The sequence below is a fragment of the Rhincodon typus genome, chromosome 19 (assembly GCF_021869965.1).
Source record: "Rhincodon typus isolate 14 chromosome 19, sRhiTyp1.1, whole genome shotgun sequence".
Taxonomy (NCBI): domain Eukaryota; kingdom Metazoa; phylum Chordata; class Chondrichthyes; order Orectolobiformes; family Rhincodontidae; genus Rhincodon; species Rhincodon typus.
The window spans coordinates 27,238,619-27,255,873 of NC_063350.1; the positions used below are offsets into that span (position 1 = coordinate 27,238,619).

Here is a 17,255-nt window from a genome sequence, read left to right on the forward strand (position 1 = left end):
CCAGAGATTACCAGCATCGCAGAAACATGCCTTCAGCTAGTTTGATTCACTCCACATGATATCAAGAAAAGCCAGAGATGCTGAATACTGCAAAGGCTCTGAGCCATGACAAATCTGGCAATAGTCATGTGACTTGTGCTCCAGAACTTGCAGCACCCTTGGTCAACCTGTTCTAGCACAGTCACAATGCTGACATTGACCTGACAATGGTCAGAGACAAGCAATTCTGCAGCGAGTAACTCATCCCCTGACTCCCCAAAACCTGTACAGCACCTACAAGGCAGAAGTCAGAAGTATAATGAAATGCTTCCCACATGACTGGATGAGTACAGCTCCAACAACACTCATCTGTAACTTGTAATACAGAAACTAATCAAGATTCCTTCAATACCTCCTTCCAGATCCATGGCCAGTTCCATCCAGATGGACAAAAGCAGCAGTTACATGGTATACCATCACCTGCAAGTTCTCTTCCAAGTCACTTATCATCCTGACTTGGAAATATATCACCATACATTCAGTGTTGCTGGGTCAAAATCTTGGAACTCCTCCCTAACAGCCTTATGGGCGTACCTTCACCGAATGGACTGCAGTGGTTCATGAAGGCAGCTCACTATGACTTTCTCAAGGGCAACTAGTGATGGACAATAAATGTTGGCCCAACCAGTGACACCCACATCTCATGACTGAATAATTAATACATTCATAGTTCACTGGAATTACATTCACTGGAATTACGTAATCGTGTGAGGTAAAAATGGGAATGTTGTCCATTCACAAACCCAACTATATATATTAGGCATGGGACTAGCAGCATATACATTTTTGCCTAAACTCTGGTGACTACAAATGTCTTCACTAATTTGGTTAGTTCAAAAAAAGCTGTTTCTCTGCACAAACGCTTAGAGTGATGGGAATGAATTCTCTCCGTTTTGATCAGCCCTGGAAACATGTCAGTGGTCTACAATGGTTTCTTACTGTTGAAAGCTTTCAGTGTTAAGTGTAAAGCCTGACTAGGCCAACTAACTTGCCAAGTGGGACAGTGACATAGCAGACCTGACTAGGGCAGGCAAGCAGAGCTGAGTTCAAAAGGGGATTCAATATGAAAAGGTCTTTCTTTTTTCTGGTTGTGTATTTATTCCATGCAAGCCTTTGGCAAAAAGCTATCAGTCGCGTACATTTTACCAGCTATGATGAAAGGTCAGTGACCTGACAGTGCAGGTGTTGCTGCTTGTTCCATTTTATTTATGCCTAAAGTCAAAAGCCTGCCCGATGTGTGAGACACAGTACCATTTTGCTACATTACAGCTGCAATGAAGTGACTGACACTGATTTCACACAGGATATCCGATGGAAATGTCTGAAATCTAATCTTATGTGTGAATGTCCTCTACAGTGGCAACTTGACACTGCTAACTCACACTGATACAAGCATGAGGTTTTGTGTGGACAGTGGCTCATCCCTACAGACAGCAACATATCACTTTGCAGCACTGGAGCCAAATTCTCTTGTGCTGCCATTGGCACTGATCTCCACAACCATCTGTATGCAGACTGCCTTTCTTAGGTGAGATGGCCTCTTAGAGTCATAGAGATATACGGCAAGGAAACAACTTCAGTCCAACTCATCCATGCCAACCAGATATCCGAACTAAATCTAGTCCCATTCTCCAGCATTTGGCCTATATCCCTCTAAACCCTTTCTAATCATATACCCACCCAGATGCCTTTTAAATGTTACAATTGTACCAGCCTCCACCACTTCCTCTGGCAGCTCATTCCACACACACCACCTTCTGCATGAAAAAGTTGCCCCTTAGGCCCAATTTAAATTTTTTTGGGAAAAAAGACTATCCTTCTTTCCTGGCCAGCCTTCAGAAGCTTTAGGGAGGCATCCTTTTTTTGTCTGGTTCAAGATCTCTGGGGGGTGAATTGGAGTGATGAGCAGTGAAGGTTCTGGGTTGCACAGAGTTAAGTGCTGATAGGTGGCTTGTAAATGTACAAGAGACTGCAGCCTGGAAGATCCAGCGGTGGACAGAACCTCCTGCCCGTCTGCTTCTATGATTTAGCATTTTACCCGCTCATAGAGTCATACAGCACAGAAACAGGCCTTTTAGCCCAACCAGTCCATGCTGGCCATAATCCCAAACTAAACTAGCCCCACCTGCCTGTGCCTGGCCCATATCCTTCCAAACATTTCTTTTTCATGTACTTATCCAAATACCTTTGAATTTTCACTGTGCTCTTCTTGATTGTTGCTGCAACAACTTTATCCTGACTTCCTTCTATAACCAACATTAATATTTGATGATAAAAACTGAATCTGCTTGTTCAAGTGATTGCCAAAATATCTTTCACTGCTTAAAAAAAGAATAGTTTCCTCAGTCAACATTCATCCTTAACTTACACCATCAAGTGATGTGTGATCTCATTGCTATGGGAGGCTCCTATGATATACAGGATGGCTGTTGCACTTGCCTGTAGAACAGTCACTTTAATTTTCAATACTTCATCATATGTGAAACACATTATGTTTCAGAGAGATATATAAAGGTAATATACGAATGCAAGGTGTTATAACGCTGATGTTCCCACAATGTGGTCATTAGTTAACTGTGAACTAACAGCTGTGAAGTATCAGTGACAAGTAAATAACAATAGTTGGCTCCCTAATGATTTAGTTAACGAGTGTTGAACAGCATCATACAGTTCAGGAAATTCTCACCAAGTGTTCACTGGGTTGTGCCCTAGAATGTGAGGATCATCCTACAATGTGAGACAGAATAAATTAGGCCCATAATCACAGGTGTTCAGAAGAGTGATCTCACTCAAATATACAATGTTCTGAAGGGGTCTGACAGAGTAAGCACTGAGAGGTTCTTTTAACTGGCTGTTTGATTAATTACTGCAGATTAGTATTGACAACATACGGCAAAAATACTGTCTTAAACTATGTGAAGACTAGATTCACAGAAATCATGAAGTGCCTCACTGGGCTTTTCAGGAAGGTCGAATAAACAACCCTGAAGGAAAGTCTGACATAAGTTTCTCTGGGTAAGTTCAGAAAAATATGAGAGAATAAATGCAGGAGGCAACCAAAGGAAGAAATCTGTAATAATAGGAGCAATCATTGAAAGATATTTATTCTCGGCTGGCTAATGTTTATTATTTGTTTCATTTCCTGAAAATTTGTATTGTGAATAATCAGAAACTTTTATTTTACAAGTCCCATTTCTCACTGATAGCAGCCACAGGAGTAACTAATACAATTCCATTGGCATTAACTTGGTGGGCAGGGGAGAGTGGGGGACTCTTTGACTTCAGACTGTTGTTATTTCATGATTGGATTCAGTGGGTGGCATGGTGGCTCTGTGGTTAACACAGCTGCCTCACAGTGCCAGAGACCTGAGTTTGATTCCAGCCTTGGGCAACTGTCTGTGTGCAGTTTGCACATTTCTCTCCTGCGTGGGTTTCCTCCAGGTGCTCCAGTTTCCTTCCACAGTCCAAAGATGTGCAGGTTAGGTGAATTGGCCATGGGAAATACAGGGTTATGGGGATTGGGTGGTGGAGTTGGGTCTGGGTAGGATGCTCTTCAGAGGATCGATGCAGCCTCGATGGACCAAATGGCCTGCTTCCACACTACAGGGATTCTTTGATTCTATGAAATATATTGACATAGATTGGAGCTCCATCTAGTGGTCCGGTTGAGGATTGTAAGACCTCACCAAACAGTGGCAGATAATCTCATGTGACAGTCAGGGTGCTCTCATCCATTAATTTTCAGATTGGCAGACAGGTAGTCAGGCTGTTCTGCTTTCAGACTGATAATTATTTTACCCATGACGGAGAAGGAAACAAGAAAGCTGTGAATGTATACTGCCACTCTAGACATTTCCTATCTATATTTTTTTCATAAATTAAATCAGAAATAAATGGCTAATTAAAAGCTCCTCAGTGAAACAATGAAATATATGCAGCTTGACAACATCATCAATAGATTCCCTGGTGTATATTCATTTTGTAGTACTGTTAGAGTGTTCAATTTGTTTATGTATATTTGTTTTAAGACTATACATAATATTGATGAACAGATTATGGCAATCCCCAAACAGTTTGGGTTGGTATTGGCTCAAGAAATGGCAGGCACTTCCCAGACCATTGTTTTTGATTATGTGCCATAAGACTATGTTATTGAAATGCGATTAAATGTTGCAGTGAGGATTTGCATCCATTAGCACAGAGACTATCTTGGACCACCTATATTAATGTACCCCAACAGTCAAAATACGTGTCCAACAGTAAGTTCTTTCTTGTCACTAAATAATGACTACTGTGTTTCCTAGCACACTGGAGAGGTGCCAGTTAGCTCAGTTGACTAGAGAGTTGGCGTGTAGATCAAGTAAACGTCAACATCATGGAGTTCAATTCTCATTGTGGCCAAGGCACTTTGCATGATTAGGCAAACCCTAGGGCAGAGAAATATAGAAGGTTTAGCACACTGGAACCCTGCTGAAACTTAAACGTTACTAGCAGAATTAAAATGCATCTTTGAAATTCTGTAGGCTAAATAAAGACTTCAAGATTTGTTTCTATTGATAGCCCATGGATCAACTTCAGTAGGATTCTTCCCATTTCTAGCCTGTGACAAAAATCTTGACTTTTAGCTATTACAACATTTATGACAATCACAACTACAGTAATGTGGGATATATGACATCCTTTACGATCTAAACGTAAGTTCACAAATATTGGCCAAATACATAATTTTATAACAAGGTATTATAAGTTCAATACTGAGAAAAATAATTGTATAAACTGATCCGTGACATCATTGAATCTGAGCTCGACTGTAGTAATTGGGACTATTGTCCCATCTGTCATCACATGCCTCAGATGTGAACATTTTCACCCTGTATATTTTATGAATATCTTAAGTTCCTTAATTGGGAAAGTCAGCTGTGATTATAGACACAAGAATTTGGGATATGTGAGGAGTCATCGCTGGACTTTTATATTTGATTAATCCAGTGTTTAGTCCTTTTCAACAGCAAGGGAAGGGGCAAGAATTATTAAATTTCTGACAGTCAGGTGATAAAGAAGGAGACCTAAGTCAGCTTACTCAGTTTTCGATTTATCCACAGATTGAAAAATTGCAAATATATAGTTCTGAAATCTACAGCCCCTACTGATGTCAATAATTGTTTCTCTACAATTTTTTTTAAAAGTTCTCAACCATCAATTCAAAGAGTATTGATCCTTGGTAGTTCAGGCGATACACCATATCCATTGGGTAACAATCTTGTGCAAATGACAGACTCTCTGGTAAAAGTTTACAAAAAAAACCTTCAAAACTCCATATAGTTTTCTTTGAAAATGAGGATGGAGGTGTGTTTAATGCCCAAATTCATTGAGATAGTGAATAGCAGTCTTAATGATTTATTGAGTATTATCTGAAAGATCTTTATAGTGCTATTTAAGATCACTATTACCGAGACCTCGACTACCTTTACCGTCTAATATATAGTCAAGCAATCATCTAATTAATGCCCTCTTTCTAGATAATCTTTATCTTACCCCACATATTTAACAAAGATGATTAAGGAACTTGGGAAACACACTAGTCTCATATTCCGTATTGAGAGGTCTAACAGTGTTAAAGAAAAGTGCAGCAATAGGGTACATGTAAAGAAAAAACTAAAAACTGAACAACATATTAGGATGGTTAAAGGAAAACTCCAGTGTCAGAAATGCATAGGTGCATGGCAGAAAGTAGCCTGCACCATCTTGCTAATTGTGATTATTTCACAACATTGCAAAAAGGAAAAGAACTAGTTGTAGAAGCAAGAACTACAGATGCTGGAGTCAGAGACAACACAGTATGAAGTTGAAGGAACACAGCAGGCCAGGCAGCATCAGGAGAGCAGGAAAGTTGACGTTTTGAGTCGGGACCTTTCTTCAGAAATGGGGAGGGGAAAGGGAGTTCAGAAATAAATAGAGAGAGGAGGGGTGGGGCTGGGCTGGGGAGAGGTAGTTGGGATGGTAATAGATGAATGCAGGTAGAGAGTGGTGGGGATCGGTCAGTCGGATGGATAGAACGGATAGGTGGGAGAGAAGATGGACAGGTCGTGTTGGGTCAAGGAGGCGGGAGGGAGGATGGGTGGGTCTGGGGAAAGGTAGGTGGCGTGGTGATAGGTTGGATGCAGGTAGGGGGTATTGGGGATTGGTCAGTGGGAAGGGTAGGGCAGATAGATGGGGAAGAAGATGGACAGGTTGTGTCAGGTCAAGGAGGCGAGGCTGAGAGGGATGTTTGGATGTGGGAGGAGGCTAGGGTTGGGGAGATTTTAAAACTGGTGAATTCTATGTTAAGACCATCAGGCTGTAGGCTCCCAAGGCGGAATACAAGGTGAAGGCCCAGGATGGACATGTCACCCAGGGAGTGGGAGGGGGGTGTTAAAATGCTTGGTGACCGGACGGTGTTTTCGTTTGTCGCATACAGAGTGCAGATGCTCCACGAAACAGTCCCGAGTCTGCGCTTGGTCTCACTGATATAGAGGAGGTCACATCAGGAGCAACGGATACAGTAGACCAAGTTGGAGGATGTACAGGTGAACCCCTGTCAGATATGAAAGGTTTTCTTTGAGCCTTGGATGGAGGTGAGGGGGGAGGTGTAGGGGCAGGTGTCACACTTCCTGTGGTTGCAGGGAAAGGTGCTGCGTGTGGTGTGGTTAGTGGGGAGTGTGGAGCGAACGAGGGAGTCATGGAGTGAGCGGTCCCTATGAAAGGCAGATAGGAGTGGGGAGAGAAATCTCTTTGGTCATAGGAGCGGATTGTAGGTGGCAGAGGTTGATACGCAGATGGCCTAAAAGCCTTTTGCTTCTTCCTCTCCCAAAGGCTCAACCAGACCCCTCCACCAACACTATCATCTGCTTAACAGAACTTGTCCTTACCCTGAACAACTTCTCCTTTAACTCCTCCCACTTCCTACAAACTAAGGGGTTGCCCATGGGCTCATGCATGGGTCCAGGCTATGCCTGCCTCTTCATAGGATACATGGAATAGTCCCTTTTCTGCTGTTACACTGGCACCATCCCCCACCTCTTCCTCCACTACATTGGTGACTGTATCAGCGCTGCCTCATGCTCCCACAAGGAGCTTGAACAGTTCATCAACTTTACTAACACCATTCACCCTGACCTCAAATTCACCAGGACCACCTCCAATACCTCCCTCCCCTTCCTGGGCCTCTCCGTCTCCATCTCTGGTAACTGCCTCAACATCGACATCTCTTTCAAGCCGACAAACTGCCATAGCTATCTGATTACACCTCCTTTCACCCACCCTCCTGCAAGAATGCGATCTCTTACTCCCAATTCCTCCGCCTCTGCTGCATCTGCTCCCAAGATGGAGCATTCCACTTACAGACATCCCAGATGTCCTCCTATTTCAAGGACTGCAAAATCCTACCTCTGGAGATTTCAAATGCCCTCAACTGCATCTCTTGCTTTTCCCACACTTCTGCCCTCAAACCACCTCCCCCAACAAAAATAAAGACAGAATCCCCCTGGTCCTCACATACCACCACACCAACCTCCACGCCCAGCATATCATCCTTCGCCACTTCCACCACCTACAACCTGAGCCCACGACCAAAGATATATTTCCTTCCCTACACCAATCTGGCTGTCATAGAGACCACTCACTCCGCAACTCCCTCGTCTGCTCCACACTCCCCATGAAGCCCACCACACCAGGCATCTTTCCCAGCAACAACAGGGACTGCTACACCTGCTCCTTACACCTCCCCCCTCACCTCCATCCAAGGCCCAAAGCCAACCTTTCGTATCTGACAGGGGTTCACCTATACCTCCTCCAACTTGGTCTACTGTATCTGTTACTCCCAATGTGGCCTCCTCTACATCGGGAAGGCCAAATGCAGACTCGGGGACCGTTTCATGGAGCATCTGTGCTCTGCTCATGACAAACAACACCTTTCGGTCGCCAAGCATTTTAACTCTCCCTCCCACTCCCTGGGTGACATGTCCATCCTGGGCATCCTCCAGTGTCACAATGATACCACAACCTGTCCATCTTCTCTCCCACCTATCCACCCTACCCATCACACTGACAAAACCCCACCACTTCCTACCTGGATTCACCTATCACCATCCCACTTACCTTTCCCCAGCCCCACCCCTCCTCTATTTATTTCCCAGCTCCTTTCCCCCTCCCGATTTCTGAAGAGCTAGTTGTAGATGTTCTGAAGGATACCAGGAAGTCTGATGGTGACACAGCTGATGCTGCAGGAAGCAAGTGAAGTAGTAGACTTTGACAGATGATTATGGTACTATTTCGAAGACTGAGCCCGTTAAAGATCTGTTACTTTTTCACCAATCTCATGTGATCCAAGCAAAATCTTTGTTTTTCACTGCTAGCTATGACAATCTAATCATGAGCCTCAACATCAGCGTATTATCTATTCCCCATTGTTATACAAGTGAATCAACCTACTGAGCAGTTCTCACATAAAATATTCCAGTGATTTATTGCAGCTATTTAAACTGAAAGGATGCCAACAAGCAGAACTGGATAATTGCAGGCTCATTAGCTGATAGGTTAAATGCTTGAAGGTATCATTAGAGACATCCTGTATGGCTATTTCGGTAGACAGGGCCTTACTGAGAACTCCCAGCATGTTTTCCATAAAGAAAGTCAATTCTTACAAATTTGCTTTGATTCATTTGAAGAACTCACCAGATTAGTGGACATCAAAATGATGGCAAAATAGTGCAGATGCTGGAGATCTGAAATAAAAACAGAATCTTCTGGAGTAAATAAAAACAAAAAGTACTGGAGAAACTCAGCAGGTTTGGCAGGATCTGTGGACAGAAGAACAGATGTTAACCTATCAAAGATAGTAGGAACTGCAGATGCTGGTGAATCCGAGACAACAAGGTGCAGGGCTGGATGAACACAGCAGGCCAAGCAGCATCATAGGAGCAGAGAGGCTGACGTTTCGGGCCTAAACCGCTTTTCTGATGAAGGGTCTAGGCCCGAAACGTCAGCCATGTTAACCTATCAAGTCTTGATAAGGGAGCCTAAGGTAAAGGACCCCTTAGGAGGCAGTGATCATAAGATGATAGAATTTACTCTGCAATTTGAGAGGGAGAAGACAGAATCAGAGGTAATGGTATTACAGCTGAATAAAGGTGACTACAGAGATATGAGGGAGGAGCTGGGCAGAATTGACTGGAAGAGGAGCCTAGCAGGAAAGACAGTGGAACAGCAATGGCAGGAGTTTCTGGGAGTAATTCAGGAGACACAGTAAAAATTCATCCCTAGAAAAAAGAAGCATGGTACAGGGAGGACGAGGCAACCATGGCTGACTAAGGAAGTCAGGGATAGCACAAAAGCAAAAGAGAAGGCATATAATGTGGCGAAGGGCAGTGGGAAACCAGAGGACTGGGAAGCTTACAAAGACCAACAGAAGGCAACAAAAAAAGAAATAAGGAGGGAGAAGATTAAATATGAGGGTAAGCTAGCCAGTAATATAAATGAAGACTGTAACAGTTTCTTTAGATATATAAAGGGCAAAAGAGAGGCAAAAGTGGACATTGGACCACTGGAAAATGACAGTGGAGAGATAGGTTGGGGGAAGAAGAAAATGGCTTAGGAACTGAATAATTACTTCGTGTCAGTCTTCATGATGGAAAACATGAGTAATCTCCCAAAAATTCAAGAGAGTCAGGGTGCAGAGCTGACTATGGTGGCCATCACCAAGGGAAAAGTGCTAGTAAATCTGATTGGCCTGAAGGTGGATAAATAACCTGGACCAGATGGACTACACCCCAGAGTTCTAAAGGAGATAGCTGAAGAGATAGTGGAAGTGTTAATGGTGATCTTTCAGACATCACTAGAGTCAGGGAGGGTCCCAGAGGACTGGAAAATCGCTAACGTGACACCCCTGTTTAAAACGGGAGTAAGGCAAAAGATGGAAAATTACAGGCCGATTAGCCTAACCTCAGTCATGGGTAAGATTTTACTGTCCATTGTAAAGGATGCGATTTCTGAATATTTGGAAGTGTATGGTAATGTAGGGCAAAGTCAGCATGGTTTCATCAAGGGGAGGTCATGCCTGACAAATCTGCTAGAATTCTTTGAGGAAGTAACAAGCAGCGTCGACCAAGGAGAGCCAATGGATGTTATCTACCTGGACTTCAAGAAGGCCTTTGACAAGGTGCCACACAGGAGGCTGCTGAGTAAGATAAGGGCCCATGGTGTTAGAGGCAAGGTGCTAGCATGGATAGAAGATTGGCTGTCTGGCAGAAAGCAGAGAGTGGGGATAAAAGGGTCTTTCTCAGGATGGCAGCTGGTGACAAGTGGTGTTCCACAAGGGTCAGTGTTGGGACCACAACTTTTCACTTTATATATTAATGGTCTGGATGAAGGAACTGTGGGCATTCTGGCTAAGTTTGCAGACAATACAAAGATAGATAGAGGGACAGGTAGTATTGAGGAGGTGGGGAGGCTGCAGGATTTGGACGGGTTAGGAGAGTGGGCAAAGAAGTGGCAGATGGCGTACAACGTGGGAAAGTGTGAGGTCATGCACTTTGGTAAGAAGAATAAAAGCATGGACTATTTTCTAAATGGAGAGAAAATTCAGAAGTCTGAAGTGCAAAGAGACTTGGGAGTTCTTGTCCAGGATTCTCTCAAGGTAAACTTGCAGGTTGAGTCAGTAGTTAGGAAGGCAAATGCAACGTTGGCATTTATTTTGAGACGACTTGAATATAAAAGCAGGGATGTACTACTGGGGCTTCATAAGGCTCTGGTCAGGCCACATTTGGAGTATTGTGTGCAGTTTTGGGCCCCATATCTCAGGAAGGATGTACTGGCCCTGGATCGGGTTCAGAGGAGGTTCACGAGAATAGTCCCAGGAATGGAAAGCTTAACATATGAGGAACGTTTGAGGACTCTGGGACTATACTCATTGGAGTTTAGAAGGATGAGGGGGGAATCTAATTGAAACTTACAGAATACTGAATAGCCTGGACAGAGTGGATGTTGGGAAGATGTTTCCATTGGTAGGAGTGTCTAGGACATGAGGCCACAGCCTTAAAGTAAAGGGAAGACGTTTTAGAACGGAGATAAGGAGAAACTTCTTCAGCCAGAGAGTGGTGAATCGATGGAATTCACTGCCACAGAAGGCTGTGGAGGCCAGGTCATTGAGTACATTTAAGACTGAGATAGACAGGTTCTTGATTATTAAGGGGATCAAGGGTTACGGGGAGAAAGCAGGAGAATGGGATTGAGGAACTTATCAGCCATGATTGAATGGCGGAGCAGACTCGATGGGCCAAATGACCTAATTTCTGCTCCTATGTCTTATGGTCTTAAGTCCAGTGACTCTTCATCCAGAACTGAAAGCAGCTGAGAAATGGTGGAACTCACAGTCTGGCAGCATCTGTTCAAACAGAAATAGAGTTAACATTTCAAGTCCAATACGATTCTTCTTCAGCACTTGAGTCCACAGATGAGTTTCTCCAGCAATTTCATTTCTTATTAGTGGACACTGAAAACTGTTTAAAAACCAAAAGAACTGTGGATGCTGTAAATCAGGAACAAAAACAGAAGTTGCTGGAAAAGCTCAGCAGGTCTGGCAGCATCTGTGAAAAAAAAAATCAAGAGTTAACATTTCGGGTCCGGTGACCCTTCCTCAAAATTGATAGTAGCTGGGAAATGTCGGTTTATATGGAGAAAAGAGAGAGGAGGGTGGGGTGGGGAGTAAACAATAGGATAGAGCCCAGAGAGAGAGAAAGAAATTTGGACAGACAAAGGAGTTGATAATGATCTGGTTAGGAGGGTGAATAGCTGTTAATGGAGACTGTTTATGACTAACAATAAGCAGTGTGTAATGGCAGGCTATGTGACAACAAGGCCTGGTGTGTTGGGTATGGGTCTAGGACATGGGAGAGTTTAGGCCCTAAAATTATTGAACTCAATATTGAGTCCGGAGGGCTGCAGGGTCCCCAAGCCGAAAGTGAGGTGTTATTCTTCTAGCCTGCGTTGAGCTTAGCTGGAACAATCTAGCAAGTCAGAGACAGAGATGTTGGCCAGGGAACAGGGAGGTGTGTTGAAGTGGCAGGCAACTGGAAGCTCAGGGTGTTTTTTACGAGCAGAACATAGATGTTATGCGAACCAATCACCCAGTCTATGGTTCATTTGTGTTGCTTCACCTGCAAGGTATGTTTGGGTCCTTGGATTCTGGGGAGGGAGGAGGTAAATGGGCAGGTGTTGCATCTTCGCTGGTTGCGGTGTTCGGAGTGAAGGAAGTGTGGACTACGGTGTTCCAGAGGGAATGGTCTCTGTGGAAGGCGGACAAGGGAGGGGTGGGGAATATGTGTCTGTGTCTAGCATCTCATTGGAGGTGGTGGAAATGATGTCTGATGATCTTCTGGGTGTGGATGCAGGTGGAATGGTAGGTAAGGACAAGAGGAACCAGATTGCTGTAGGAGGAGGGAAGAGAGGGGGTGAGAGCAGAAGTGCAGGAGATGGGTCTGACCCATTTCAAGGGCCCTGTTGACAACAGTGCTGGGAAATCCTCGGCTGAGGAAGAAGTTGGACGTTTTAGAGACTCCCTTGTCAAAGTTGGCCTCATCTGAACATATGTGACAGAGACAGAGGAACTGAGAGAATGGGATGGATTCTTTACAGAAAGCAGAGTGTGAGGATGTATAGTCCTGGTACCTCTGGCAGCCAGTGGGTTTATAGTGGATATTAGCGGCCAATCTCCAGAAATGGAAACAGAGATGTTGAGGAAGGGAAGGGAGGAGTCAGAGATAGGCCATGTGAAAGTGAGGGTGAAAGTAGAAATTGAATGCGAAACTGATGAACTTTTACAATTTCGGAGGAGAAAATTAAAAATTGTTTAGCTGGATTTTCAGAGCTTTCAATATGGTTCATCGCAAAGTACTTCTCTGCAAGATAGAATCTTCTAATGGATTGAGAATAGGCTGAATGGTGGCAAACAAAAAAAATGTCAATGGATTTGGATCAGTCTTTCAATTCAAGACAAATTTTCTGTTTCTTTCACCTTAGTAATCTTTGTATATTCGCTTCACCACTGACAGTTGTGCATTTAGCTGACTAGACATCTTGCTCAGAGATTTTCTCCCTTTTCCTTAATACCTTCACCTCAAGTTCTCCTTTAATCATTCCTTAAAACCCAGTTCAATGACCAAATCTTTGGTCACCCTTTTGAATATCTCTTCCATTGGCTCATCATTCATTTTCAGATATTCTAAAATTGAATTGAATTATGTACTCAACTGAGTACGGTGAAAAGTTTACAAGTTGCCAAATATGGCACCATTTTAGGTACAAGGTACCAAGATACAGATTCTTTCGTGCATGTTCTTAGGAAAAAAATAGAAAAGTAAAGAAATACAATGTCCAACATTACAGATCATAGGAATAAATTAGAAATTAGAGGAATAAAAAGCTCAGAGAAACGGTCCTTCTAACCCAGCTGATATTGGCACCAAGCCTCCAGTCCACGCCAGGCCCTGACTCAAGACCGTACTGGGCTTCACCTCAAGGCTCTTAAGATGAGGAGGTTGTTCTGGAATCAACTCAAGGCTGGAAGTCCACAGTGAGCCATGCCCCGAAAGACTGTCTCATGCCACCAAGACACTTCCAGGCTGCCAAGAGACCATCACGTCATGCCAGGAGATTGCCACACTGAGCCAGGGCACCAACATGACAGGCCGGGAGACCACCACACCAGATCACTACGATGAGGTGGGAGACAACCACCCGGCCAGGAGACTGCCGTGCCAAGCTGAGAGGATGCCTCACTGGGTCCACAGTGAGGCCGAGAGTCAGAGTCTGCACTGAGACCAGGTGTACAGGACGTCGCTGAGAAGAAAGAAGAAAAATAACACAAAGGAGAATAAAAAGAGAAAAGGAGCAGACAAGCTCCATCTGAAGCGTCCTATTGTTATAAAATGCTATACTTTCTTTGACTGGGACGCTCAATTGTCTTTATGGTACTAAATATTACTGGTAGCTGCAAAAAGGAAAACAGATCTGAAGAAATATATCTAACATGGGGACTTGCTTGCACACGTATGAACTGCTAGTAATGAACTGCTAGCAGGTCCTTTGATTTATTAATGTCCACCTGTGAAAATAAAGGGTGGAATGCAACCAGCTAATTTAAAGAATCAGATGCAATTTTAAAAACAGAATTTAAAATTCTTCAGAGATAGTAGGAACTGCAGATGCTGGAGAATCTGAGATAACAAAGTGTAGAGCCGGATGAACACAGCAGGCCAAGCAGCATCAGAGGAGCAGGAAGGCTGATGTTTCGGGCCTAGACCCTTCTTCAGAAAATTCTTCATCCAATGTATAATGTATTGAATTACGCAAGTAATTTTAAGCACATCAAGCTATTATTTGCGAATAATTATGGAAGAAAATGGAGCAGGAAAATGTCACTCAACCCATGGACCCTATTCTGCCATTCAATACAATCAAGATTGATCTTCTATCTCAAATCCTTTTACCTTCATTTTCCCCATATCTAAATCTTTTGACTCTGAAAATCTATTGATTGTAATGTTGAATATTCTGAACATTTATGTGGTAGATACTTCCAAGGATTCATAATCCTTGAATGAAGACATTTCTCCTTAATCTGGTCCTAAAAAATTCTAATAACTAATCACTTATACTATGACCTTTTACTCCAGAATCTCCATTATGGGAGGACATCTTCACAGCATCAACTCTAATAAGCCTCTCAAAGATTTCATAGCCTTCAAAGAGATCTTATCCTTCTAAATTCTTGAAAACATGGGTCTAGTAACTCAATCTACCCTCATAGAAGAACTTTGTCATTCCATAAATCAGTCCTGTTGGCCTTTATTATACTTGCTTTATGGAACATATATCTTTCCTTAGGCAGGGATACCAAAACTACTGATCTCACCAAGGTCCCATAATGTTGCGAAATGACATTTTTGCTTTTGTACTCCAAATGGTTTGTAATGCCCAAGGGATGTGCAGAGAAAGTGGGAATGTGATACTGAAATTGCATGATCAGCCATGATCATATTGAATGGTGATGCAGGCTTGAAGGGCTGAATGACCTATTTCTGCACCTATTTTCTGTGTTCTTATTTAAATAATTTAACATACTACTTGTTTTTTCTAATTGACAGCTATACCTGCTTGTTAATTTTCAGTTATTCATGCACATGGGCACTCATGTCCCTCTGAACATATAAGAACACAAGTAACAGGAACTGGAATGAACTATATAATCCCTTGATCCTGCTCTGCCATTCTTACATTCAGAGCAATTTTCAGCTACAACACCACTTTCATTCAAACATCTGAACAAGGAACAAGGGAAGGCCATTCAGTCCCTTGAGCATGTTCTGCTATTTAATCAGATTAAATCTGATTGTAACCACAAATCTACATTCTGCCTACCCATGACAATCTTTCATTTGCTTGCTTAACAAGAATCTATCCACTTCAGCATTAAAACATTCAAGGTCTCTGCTTCCGTCAGCTTTTCATGAAGAATTCCAAACACTCTGAAGAGCCAAAAAGTTGCCTAATATCGCTTTAAACAGGTGATCCCTTATTTTTAAAAGGCACCTTCATTTCTTGATTCTCCTATAAGAGGAAACATCCTCCCCACATCCAGCATGTCAAGGCCCCTCAGGATCTTATTCTGTATATTAAGTCACCTTTTACTGCTCTAAACTCCAGCAGATACAAGCTGAACCTGTCTAACCTTTCCTCATAAGACAACCCACCCATTCCAGGTATTAGCTTGTTAAACATTGTTGGAACAGCTTTCAATACATTTATATCCTTCATTAAATAAGCTAACCATACTGTACACAGTACTCCAGCTGTGGCTTTATACTGCTCTGTTCAAGTGAAACAGAATCCTCCTACTTTTTTATTCATTTCATTCAATAAGTGATAACATTTCATTAGTTACCCTAATTACTTGCTGTACCTGTGATTCACGCACAAGGGTAGTGCTTCCCAACCACTCACAGGATTCCAAGAATTAAGTTGCTTACCAATGAAATGGCTTCTCACTAATGCTAAAATTATTATCACATTTTGCTTTTTTTTAAAACATTGCAGCGACAAAATCTATTCTCAGTAAAATTAATGCAATTTTTAATGTCCTGAAAAGTTTCCGTTAATGGTTAACATAATACTAAAATGCATATAAGTGTAAAATTACATTTCTTGTAAAATGTGGAGCTCTGTTTTTATCTTAGTGGGACTACGGATTTTTTTGACAAAATGGTTGGTGGCATGTAAGAAGCAAAAGATTGAGGATGGTTGCATTAAGTCATCCAGATCCCTATGCATCTTAGAGCTCTGCAACCTCTCATCATTTAGATAGTATGCACTGTTTTATTCTACAAAATTGGACAATTTCACATTTTCCCATATTATACTCCACTGACCAGCTCTTTGCATGCTCTGTCAACCAACCTGTATCTGTTTGCAGTTTCCTTATATCTTCTCCATAACTAAATTTGCTACCTTTGCGTTATCAGCAAATTTGGCAACCATACATTCTGTTCCTTCATCCAAGTTATTTATATAAACTGTAAACAGTTGAGATCCCAGCAGTGGTCTTTATGGCACATCACTCTTTCCATTATCCTGACCTAAAAAAAATTGTGCCTTCTCTCTGCTTCCTGTTAGTCAGTTCTTTTTGTTAATTCATTCCAACATTCTACCCACTAAACCATAAGCTTTTATTTTCTGCAATAACCTTTTCTTTTAAGAATCCTGACAGTGTGGAAACAGGCCATTCGGCCCAACAAGTCCATATCGACTCACCCTGCACCTCCTCATTCTATCCCTGTAACTTTGCATTTCCCATGGCTTATCCACCTAACTTACACATCCTTGGACACTTTAGGCAATTTAGCGTGACTGTGGGAGGAAACCAGAACAGTCGGAGGAAACCCAGGCAAACTCCACACAGACAGTCCAATGGACCCCAGAGTTTAAATAGCAGGTGGGAAAACACAACAGTGCTTCATTGAAGGCTGCACTGATGATGTTACCCAGCAAGGTAATGAAACGTCTGCGAACTAACAAACCAGCTCAGCGAGCGAACCAACCACTGCGCAGACAGTCACCCTGGGTCCCTGGCGCTGTGAGGCAGAAGTGCTAACCGCTTAGCCACCCATGCTGCCCCTTTGTTGTGA

General features: G+C 42.8%; 1 long non-coding RNA gene across 1 annotated transcript in view; it reads right to left on the reverse strand.

Annotated features, from left to right (window-relative positions):
• Positions 1-2,477: 2,477 nt before the first annotated feature.
• Positions 2,478-17,255, reverse strand: part of LOC125485427 — a 38,498-nt gene continuing 23,720 nt past the window's right edge. Inside the window, exons 2-3 of the long non-coding RNA XR_007264160.1 lie at positions 8,752-8,801; positions 2,478-4,466 (exon numbers count right to left, since the gene is read on the reverse strand). This is a non-coding gene — a long non-coding RNA (uncharacterized LOC125485427). The remainder of the gene's footprint in view (positions 4,467-8,751; positions 8,802-17,255) is intronic.